An 11,373-nucleotide genomic window follows, 5' to 3' on the forward strand; every position below is an offset into this window, starting at 1 on the left:
TGTATATAAACCAACTTTTGCACATTCCATCATTTTCAAACACATATAAAACAACATTATTCACACCCGAACATCTGAAATCAGTTTCTAACATCGTATACCATCTAATAACATCATTTAGACATCAAACGTGTTTTCATGAAACAAAACCATCATTTGGTCCCAAATTCAATAATGACAAACATGACACTTCAAACACATGGCGTTTGATAAGCGGTAACCATAGAGCGTGATTACAAAAGGGACTTGCAATACCACTTACTCTAATGCCAATGCTCCCCGAGTGCTTCACACGGGTTCCTTACCTTCACGATGGACTTTAGTACCTAAAACATAAAACATCATGGGGGTAAGCTTTTACACTTAGTGAGTTATAGGAAAGCAATAAACATAGAACATAAACATAAATCATTTGGGCATAATCGAAACACTTATCCTTCAACCCTTAGGTTGCTTGCATGCTTTCGGATCCGATCATTCATACCATAGACATGACTTACTAGGCCGAACCTAGTAATCAAGTCTAAGCTAACCATAGACATACTAAATATGCCTAAGCTATCATCATCTCATACGTAGACACCCAAAGTGTCTAAGCTAACACGAACCATAGGCAAGATTACTAGCAATGTGATAACCTTGCCTAAGCTAAACATCAACCATAGATACAACTATTGAGCTAACCCAATAGTTCTATCTAAGCTACATAACTAGTGCACTTAGTCGTTACCCTCTTGCACGGATGCAATCCGAGAACACTAAGCCACTCTTGACCCGCCCATATTACCCCCTATAAACTCACCTTGTTTAAATGGATTTCCTTGATCACTTGTGACCTCTTTTCCTTGATTAGCACCTATATATGAGCTAATCTCATTAATCACATAACTAAATCAAAATCATAACTTTCTTGGATCATTACATCATTTATACTTACTCATACACTCAACCCCCTAATCACAACATACATACATACACACATACTTTCTAACCTTGAACTCATCTTTTCTAAAACAAGCATGTTACCAATCAAACATCACCTTTTAATCATGTACATTACTAACTCATCACTTTTAGCTTTATCATGCAACTTTTCCTTTAATCCTTTCATTAAACATCAAATGTGCATAGTAATTCAATTTCATTACTAACACCATTAACTTGTCAAATTATCAATTTCTATAATCTACAACAATTACCATAGTTCATACATGAACATCCTTCATCACAATTTCTAGCTAGAACTCATAATCATCTCTTTGAGACATTTTAACAAACACTTGGTGTGCATGACTAGAAATCTAACTAGAACATCATCATTCTCACCATAATCATGCCATACATCTATAATGCAAGTTCATACATGTAATTACTTCCAAAATCATCAACAAATTCATTCTAACTCAAACAATTGTGCACAACTCAACAAATAGCAACTTTCTTAAGCATAATCTCATCATTAACATACAATGCAAGCAATAATTAGACACAAAATTCATACCTTGTCTTTTAGAGTTTAAGAATCCTAATTGTGCACAAAGAGAGTGAAATTGGAAGATTAAAGCTTGCTAGAGTGATTAAGGTGTGTTAGATTTCACAAATCTTCAATTGCATGCTCTTAATTTCACAAAATGGTGAATCTCTCCTTCTCCTCTACCCAAGTCGACACACACACAGTAGCAGGAGGATTCTCTGTATTTTTGCATTCATAGTCTAATTTCCAGCTTTTTGATTCTTTTATTAAAATAACTTTGGCCTATTGACACTTTCTACCCTCCCCACCACAACTCTAGTTAGGGAAGTCCTTAATCTTAACTTTTCACCCTTAGTCCTTCCTAACTTAACCAATAAACTTAACTTTCATCCATTAACATAAAATGACTTTTACCATTTAATTTCTTAGCAATAATAATTTACATAAAATAATACCTTAAATATTTGGGATGTTACAACTCTCCCCCTCTTGGATCGTTCGCGTCCTCGCGAACCATTCTTGATGCAACGATGGATAATACTTCATGAGCCATTCTTCGGGTTCCCATGTACATTCGGAACCTTTTCTAAATTGCCATAATACCTTCAACAATATAACCGATTTATTTCTCAAGTGCTTAACCTTTTGATCCAAAATCTTTATCGGCTTCTCCGCATATCTTAACTTATTATCGACCTCTATTTCATTCAAAGGAACATAGGTTGAATCATCCGCCAAACACTTTCTCAATTGCGACACGTGAAACGTGTCATGTATATTACTCAATTCATCGGGTAAAGCCAAACGGTAGGCTACCTTCCCAACTTTCGCCACTATCTCAAATGGTCCCACGAACCTTGGACCCAATTTTCCCCTCTTTCTAAAACGGATAATGCCTTTCCATGGAGAAACTTTTAGCATCACTTTATCACCTACTTGAAATTCTATCGGCTTTCTCCTCTTATCAACATATGACTTTTGTCGATCTTGTGCCGCCTTCATTCTTTCACGAATTTGATCAATCATCTCGGTGGTTTGTTGCACTATTTCCGTGCTTCCCAATTCTCGTTGACCTACCTCGCCCCAACAAATCGGGGTTCTACACCTCCTTCCATACAACATCTCATATGGTGCCATTCCAATCGTAGAGTGATAACTATTGTTATATGAAAATTCAACTAAAGGTAAATGAGTATCCCAACTCCCACCAAAATCGATGATACATGCTCTTAACATATCTTCAAGAGTTTGTATAGTCCTTTCACTTTGACCATCCGTTTGCGGGTGAAACGCGGTACTTATGTGTAACCTAGTACCCATTTCCTCTTGAAATTTCCTCCAATATCGAGATGTGAATCGAGTGTCTCGATCCGAAACTATGGAAACCGGCACTCCATGCCTTGCAACAACTTCTTTCATATATAACTTAGACATTGCTTCCGAGGACGAAGCTTCTCTTATTGCCAAAAACAATGCACTCTTAGTCAATCTATCAACAATAACCCAAATCGCATCGTGTTGTCTAGGGGTCTTAGGTAACTTAGTCACCAAATCCATCGTAATATGCTCCCATTTCCAAACCGGTACCTCTAAAGGTTGCATCTTACCGTAAGGCATTTGATGATCGGCCTTCACTTGAAGACAAGTAAGACACTTGTGCACATACTTAACTATATCCCTTTTCATTCCCGGCCACCAATAGTCTTTCCTTAAATCTCTATACATCTTCGTAGCACCGGGGTGAATCGAATACTTAGACTTGTGAGCTAAGTCAAGGAGCTCACTTCTAACACCACTTTGCAAAGGTACCCAAATTCTCCCATATCTAAGCCTTAAACCACGAGAATCCACTATAAAATCATTAACTTGCCCCTTGATCCTTTCCTTTCTCACGTTCTCGGGCGATAATGCTTCACCTTGTGCATCACGAATATCATCAAGTATTTGAGGTGCTATTACCATAGCCAAACTTGTTATCTTAATCGGTTGATGACTCGACTTCCTACTAAGAGCATCCGCCACCACGTTCGCTTTTCCGGGGTGATATAAGATCTCACAATCATAATCTTTCACTAAATCAAGACCCCTCCTTTGTCTATCGTTCAAATCCCTTTGATCAAACAAATACTTTAAGTTCTTATGATCGGTATAAATGGAAAACTTAACACCATAAAGATAATGACGCCAAATCTTTAAAGCAAAAACTACGGCCGTCAATTCTAGATCATGTGTGGGATAACGTTTCTCGTGTTCCTTCAATTGTCGGGAAGCGTATGCTATGACCTTCCCATTTTGCATCAATACACACCCTAAGCCTTTCTTAGAAGCATCACAATAAACCGTCATGTTCTCATTTCCTTCCGGTAAAACCAATATAGGAGCTTGAACAAGCTTTTCCTTAAGGAGTTGAAACGCTTGTTCCTGCTTTTCTTCCCATTTCCATGGCACACTTTTCCGAGTCAACTTAGTGAGTGGGGTGGCTATTCTCGAGAAATCTTGTATAAACCGTCGATAATACCCTGCTAAGCCTAGAAAACTCCTAACCTCGATAGGATTCGTAGGTGGTTCCCATCTCATAATTGCCTCTATTTTAACCGGATCAACACAAATACCCTTCTTGTTAATGACATGACCCAAAAATTGAACTTCACGAAGCCAAAACTCACACTTAGAGAACTTAGCAAACAATCTTTCTCTTCTTAAAGTCTCTAATACTTGTCTTAAATGTACCGTATGTTCCTCTTCACTCTTAGAATATACCAAAATGTCATCAATGAACACAATTACATACCTATCAAGCATCGGTCGACAAACTCTATTCATCAAATCCATAAACGCGGCCGGAGCATTTGTTAATCCAAACGGCATAACCACAAACTCATAATGACCATACCTTGTTCGAAAAGCCGTTTTAGGGACATCTTCTTCCCTCACCTTCAATTGATGGTAACCCGACCTTAAATCTATCTTTGAAAAGAAACTTGCACCTTGTAATTGATCAAACAAGTCGTCTATCCTTGGCAACGGATACTTATTCTTAATTGTGACTTTATTCAATTCTCGATAATCAATACACATTCTCATAGTTCCATCCTTCTTTTTCACAAATAAAACCGGAGCTCCCCAAGGTGAGCTACTAGGACGTATAAAACCTTTATCCATCAAATCTTGCAATTGAGTCATCATTTCTCTCATTTCCGATGGGGCTAATCGATATGGAGCTTTGGCAATTGGCGTGGCCCCGGGTATCAAATCTATTCTAAACTCTACCTCACGCTCGGGAGGTACACCGGGCAATTCACTTGGAAACACATCCGGAAACTCGTTAACTATCGGTACATCATCTAAATCAATAATCTTTTTCGAATTATCCACAACATGTGCCAAAAACGTACAACACCCGTGAGACAAAAACCTTTTAGCCTTAGCATACGTGCATATAGGAATAGCACGCTTAGCTCTTTCCCCATAAATCCATACAACCTTCCCACTAGGTGATTGAACTAACACAATTTTCTTACGACACAAAATTATTCCTTCATTGTCGTCTAGCCAATCCATGCCCACTATTACTTGAAATTCCCCCATATGCATGGGTATTAAATCAATGACAAACTTTTCATCATCCAAAATAATTTCACACCCCTCAATGATACTATACACCATCACAGTCTTATTATCCGCTATTTCAACCTCTAATGGGTGTTCTAACATACTTGGGGTCATATTAAAATGCTTACAAAAAGAATATGATACGAACGACCGCGTAGCACCGGAATCAAACAAAACATGCGCAGGTAAAGAGTTTACAATAAAGGTACCTGACACCACATTTTGGGACTCCTTCGCTTCGAGTGCGGTAATCTGATGAGCTCGGGCCCTTGGTCGGCTATCACTAGTCTTCGGTTCCGTCTTAACCTCTTTCTTAACACTACCACTAGCTAAATCCTTCTTGTATTCCGGACATTCGGCTTGAAAGTGACCTTTCTCAAAACAATAGTAACATTGCTTACCTTTCTTAGGGCATTCGGCGGCCCTATGACCCGGCTTCCCGCAAGAGTAACAATCGGTGGTACCCGCTTTACATTCACCCGTATGATTCTTACCACACCTGGTACACGACTTGGCTTCTTTCCCGCCGCTCTTACCCGACACAAAACCCCCTTTTGACTTGTGCGGGGATTCGAAACCAAACTTACCCTTTTTCGGACTAACATTTTGCATTACCTTGGAGTCTTGATCTAATTTTCGCTTAAACGCCGCCTTCTTCCTAAGTTCGTGTTCTCTAACAAGTGCTCTATTCATCATTTCGGCCAAAGTCTTATACGTGCTCTTGTCGATAAACTCACTTATCTCGGGATTCAACTTCTCATGATAATGATCCATCATCAACTTGGGACTCGACACAAAGTCCGGACAAAATCGAGACTTATCATTGAACTCGGCATTAAACTCGGTCACCGACTTACTTCCATGCTCTATATTCATAAACTCGGATTTCAACCTACTAACCTCGGCGGGTGGAGCAAATTGATTCATAAACATTTCACGGAACTTGTCCCATGAGAAACTTGTAGCCACGTCTCGCCCATGAGATTTAACTATGAAATTCCACCACTCGTAACCACTACCCTTCATTTGATGAGCCGCATAAATTACCTTCAAATGTTCGGGGCATTCACACAACATGAAAGTTTCTTCAATCTCATCAATCCATCTTTGACTAACAATAGGGTCAACCTTACCATGAAACTCGGGAGGATGGCAATTTGCGAAGTTCTTATATTCAAAACGGTCATCCTTTCTCTTAGGGGCTTCTACCTCTTCTTGCCTTACTCCACTTCCCCCTTCACCTCTTAAGGTAGGGTTATTAGCAACAAAAGTCTTTAACTTCTCATCTAATTGATCATTGATCAACGTCTTAATCTTCTCTAACAAAGTTGGAGTATAACGTATCAAGGCTTGCCCTATTTGCCCCGAAATGTCATTTGGCATGTTAACTTCTTCCGATTCGTTGTGAGAGTCTTCTATAGACTCCGTGGATGGGGTGCGGACGTACTCATCATCCTCATCTTGACCTCGGTTTGGTGATACAATAGCCATACTTCAAAATCACAAGCAACCCATTAGTTCAAATACCGGTAACACCATTATTCAACAAAATCAAACCATTCGAAAGAATTCCTAACTCGTTTCACCATAACTATAGTAGGCGTTCATGTGTACTAAAATGAAGTAATAACAATGGCCTGTTGTTATTACACCATTTCATTACACATCTAGTCTACCACGACATCATGGCTAGCGAGTATCAAACTCCTTTCATATACCAATCATTATACTACGGGTCTAGTCGATGACTCTACCCTATGGAGCATGGCACAACTATACGACTATAACACTTATGCAAGTCCTAAACCGCTTATCCTTTCACAACAATGGTTTAAGCCTAGATAATCCCTATCGTGGGTTATCCAAGTCCCTTAAACCACAGCTCTGATACCAACTTTTAACGCCTTGAATCGAGTAAAATTTTTTTTTTTTTTTTTTTTTTTTTTTTTTTTTTTTTTTTTTTTTTTTTTAGTCACTGGCCGGACAAGGCTTATGCCGCGGCGCGGCAAGCCTTGTCGCGGCGCGACACAGCACATGACATTTTAGACTCCTTAACCCTGGTTCTGTTTTGAACTTTAGTGTATTGCCGCGGCGCGGACCCCTTTGCCGCGGCGCGACATAACCCTGTTCCGGGTGCCTGATCTGCAACATTGTATATAAACCAACTTTTGCACATTCCATCATTTTCAAACACATATAAAACAACATTATTCACACCCGAACATCTGAAATCAGTTTCTAACATCGTATACCATCTAATAACATCATTTAGACATCAAACGTGTTTTCATGAAACAAAACCATCATTTGGTCCCAAATTCAATAATGACAAACATGACACTTCAAACACATGGCGTTTGATAAGCGGTAACCATAGAGCGTGATTACAAAAGGGACTTGCAATACCACTTACTCTAATGCCAATGCTCCCCGAGTGCTTCACACGGGTTCCTTACCTTCACGATGGACTTTAGTACCTAAAACATAAAACATCATGGGGGTAAGCTTTTACACTTAGTGAGTTATAGGAAAGCAATAAACATAGAACATAAACATAAATCATTTGGGCATAATCGAAACACTTATCCTTCAACCCTTAGGTTGCTTGCATGCTTTCGGATCCGATCATTCATACCATAGACATGACTTACTAGGCCGAACCTAGTAATCAAGTCTAAGCTAACCATAGACATACTAAATATGCCTAAGCTATCATCATCTCATACGTAGACACCCAAAGTGTCTAAGCTAACACGAACCATAGGCAAGATTACTAGCAATGTGATAACCTTGCCTAAGCTAAACATCAACCATAGATACAACTATTGAGCTAACCCAATAGTTCTATCTAAGCTACATAACTAGTGCACTTAGTCGTTACCCTCTTGCACGGATGCAATCCGAGAACACTAAGCCACTCTTGACCCGCCCATATTACCCCCTATAAACTCACCTTGTTTAAATGGATTTCCTTGATCACTTGTGACCTCTTTTCCTTGATTAGCACCTATATATGAGCTAATCTCATTAATCACATAACTAAATCAAAATCATAACTTTCTTGGATCATTACATCATTTATACTTACTCATACACTCAACCCCCTAATCACAACATACATACATACACACATACTTTCTAACCTTGAACTCATCTTTTCTAAAACAAGCATGTTACCAATCAAACATCACCTTTTAATCATGTACATTACTAACTCATCACTTTTAGCTTTATCATGCAACTTTTCCTTTAATCCTTTCATTAAACATCAAATGTGCATAGTAATTCAATTTCATTACTAACACCATTAACTTGTCAAATTATCAATTTCTATAATCTACAACAATTACCATAGTTCATACATGAACATCCTTCATCACAATTTCTAGCTAGAACTCATAATCATCTCTTTGAGACATTTTAACAAACACTTGGTGTGCATGACTAGAAATCTAACTAGAACATCATCATTCTCACCATAATCATGCCATACATCTATAATGCAAGTTCATACATGTAATTACTTCCAAAATCATCAACAAATTCATTCTAACTCAAACAATTGTGCACAACTCAACAAATAGCAACTTTCTTAAGCATAATCTCATCATTAACATACAATGCAAGCAATAATTAGACACAAAATTCATACCTTGTCTTTTAGAGTTTAAGAATCCTAATTGTGCACAAAGAGAGTGAAATTGGAAGATTAAAGCTTGCTAGAGTGATTAAGGTGTGTTAGATTTCACAAATCTTCAATTGCATGCTCTTAATTTCACAAAATGGTGAATCTCTCCTTCTCCTCTACCCAAGTCGACACACACACAGTAGCAGGAGGATTCTCTGTATTTTTGCATTCATAGTCTAATTTCCAGCTTTTTGATTCTTTTATTAAAATAACTTTGGCCTATTGACACTTTCTACCCTCCCCACCACAACTCTAGTTAGGGAAGTCCTTAATCTTAACTTTTCACCCTTAGTCCTTCCTAACTTAACCAATAAACTTAACTTTCATCCATTAACATAAAATGACTTTTACCATTTAATTTCTTAGCAATAATAATTTACATAAAATAATACCTTAAATATTTGGGATGTTACATTCGGGGGCAGCGCCCCCGATAAGCGGGGTCCAAGGGGTGGCAACCCCTGGCGGGGTCCAAGGGGCAGAGCCCCTGGCTGAAGTCGAGCTGCCAGGTCAGCTTGGAAATTTTTTTTTGGGCTAATATTGCTTTATTAAAAATGTCTTAAAATTTTATTTTTGGCCCAGTTGGACCCAAAATAAAAGCCTGATTTTGAGCTTCTTTTACCGTATCATACCCATCATCTATACGTATTTACTATTGGTAAATATTCATCAAATCAATATCCTTATCAGCCTTAGATCTGCCCTAGATAAGAGGGAATCTTATTTGTAAGCTAGCATACATTATTACTCAAAAATTCAACACAATAATTTGTCCTTGTTCCCTCAACAACCAGACTGTCCTATAAGTATCACCATCACCTTGGTTTTTCATTTCATTCTTACAACCATCTTTCTATAACCAAAAACACACTCTTAGGAACTCTAAGTGTTCTTCACAATCTCAGAAAATACTCATGAAGAACTAGCTTCATGAACAACCTATAATCACCATAAGAAAGTTTGATCAAGATTATTTTCTATCTTTTCCAGTAGCTTTATCCAAGTAACTTGAGGTAGTAACCTTATTCATAATCTTATTCGATTCATATTTATATAGCTATCTTATTTTGTGTTATAAAATTTTTAACAACAAGAACATAGTTTGAATGATTTCAAACCTGTTCGCAAACTAAATAGATCCTTCTAATTTGATTTTTAAAACACTTCAAAACCTGTAATATATCATATTATGACAAAATCGGATTAATCATATCTTGGCTAATTAACATAATATTTAATATATATTTACTTATGATTTGATTTTATATATTTCAGGACCACCCGTAAACAACACGAGAAGATTAATCATAAGACCTCATGATTGTACGCAACACGTCATCTGACAACACGGTACTTTATGTACGCAACACGTCATTTGACAACATGGTACCATGGGTCGAGATTAATTCTGATCAATACGAATACGATGGGGTCTTTATTTATTTTATTGAGCAACTAATTGTGGACCATTAACAACAGACTGCTAACTACGGACTAAGAAAATATTAAAAGTATTATAAGTATATATATATGTAACGATTACTTGAAAAGAAAATATGTTGATATATTATATATATGGTTAGGTTCGTGATATCTATCGGAGACCAAGTCGAGTTAAATACCTTCAAGGAAAAGGTGAGTATATAGTCCCACTTTTAAACTCTAAATATTTCGGGATGAGAATACATGCATTTTATGATTTACGTTATGGACACAAGTGATTAAAAATATATATTCTACGTTGAGTTGTACCACTGGCATACTTCCCTGTAACTTGGTAACTATTATTTACATGAGGTATTGTAAACGCGAATCCTGTTGATAGATCTATCGGGCCTGACAACCCCAACCGGACTGGACGACCAGTATTCAACGGTTGCACAGTACTTCGTTTCAGTAACTACACTCGGTACGGTGTAGTAAGATTTCATAATAAAGGGAATATGCGACGTTGATTAAATGTTAAGTATGGTTATCAAGTGCTCAACAACTTAGAATATTTTTATTAAAACGTATATATATGAAATCTTGTGGTCTATAATTATAACGCTGCCGGCATTAAACCTATATCTCACCAACTTTATGTTGACGTTTTAAGCATGTTTATTCTCAGGTGATAACTAAAAGCTTCCGCTGCAACATGTTGAATTTAAGCAAGATCTTGAGTATGCATATTTGTGTCAAAAATAAAACTGCATATCGGAGGATTTGTAATGTAAAATATGTTGGAGGTCGTATTGTTATTATCACATGTAAAGTTTGTAAGTCTAAGATTATCGCTAAACGATAATCATTATTAAGTTGTTTAAACCTTGTATTTGTAATAAAAGCTATGGTTTGTATTGTAAAAACGAATGCAGTTTTTGAAAAATGTCGCATATAGAGGTCAATACCTCGCGATGAACTCATATGTTATTGTATTCGTCCTTATGGTTAAGGTCGGGTTTTGACATGTGGTATCAGAGCGTTGGTCTTAGAGAACCAGAGAATTTGCATTAGTGTGTCTTATCGAGTTTGTTAGGATGCATTAGTGAGTCTGGACTTTGACCGTGTTTGATTTCGAAAACTATTGCTTATCCTTGTTGGTTAAAAATTAATA

The sequence above is a fragment of the Rutidosis leptorrhynchoides genome, chromosome 11 (genome assembly GCF_046630445.1).
Source record: "Rutidosis leptorrhynchoides isolate AG116_Rl617_1_P2 chromosome 11, CSIRO_AGI_Rlap_v1, whole genome shotgun sequence".
In the NCBI taxonomy this organism is placed as follows: domain Eukaryota; kingdom Viridiplantae; phylum Streptophyta; class Magnoliopsida; order Asterales; family Asteraceae; genus Rutidosis; species Rutidosis leptorrhynchoides.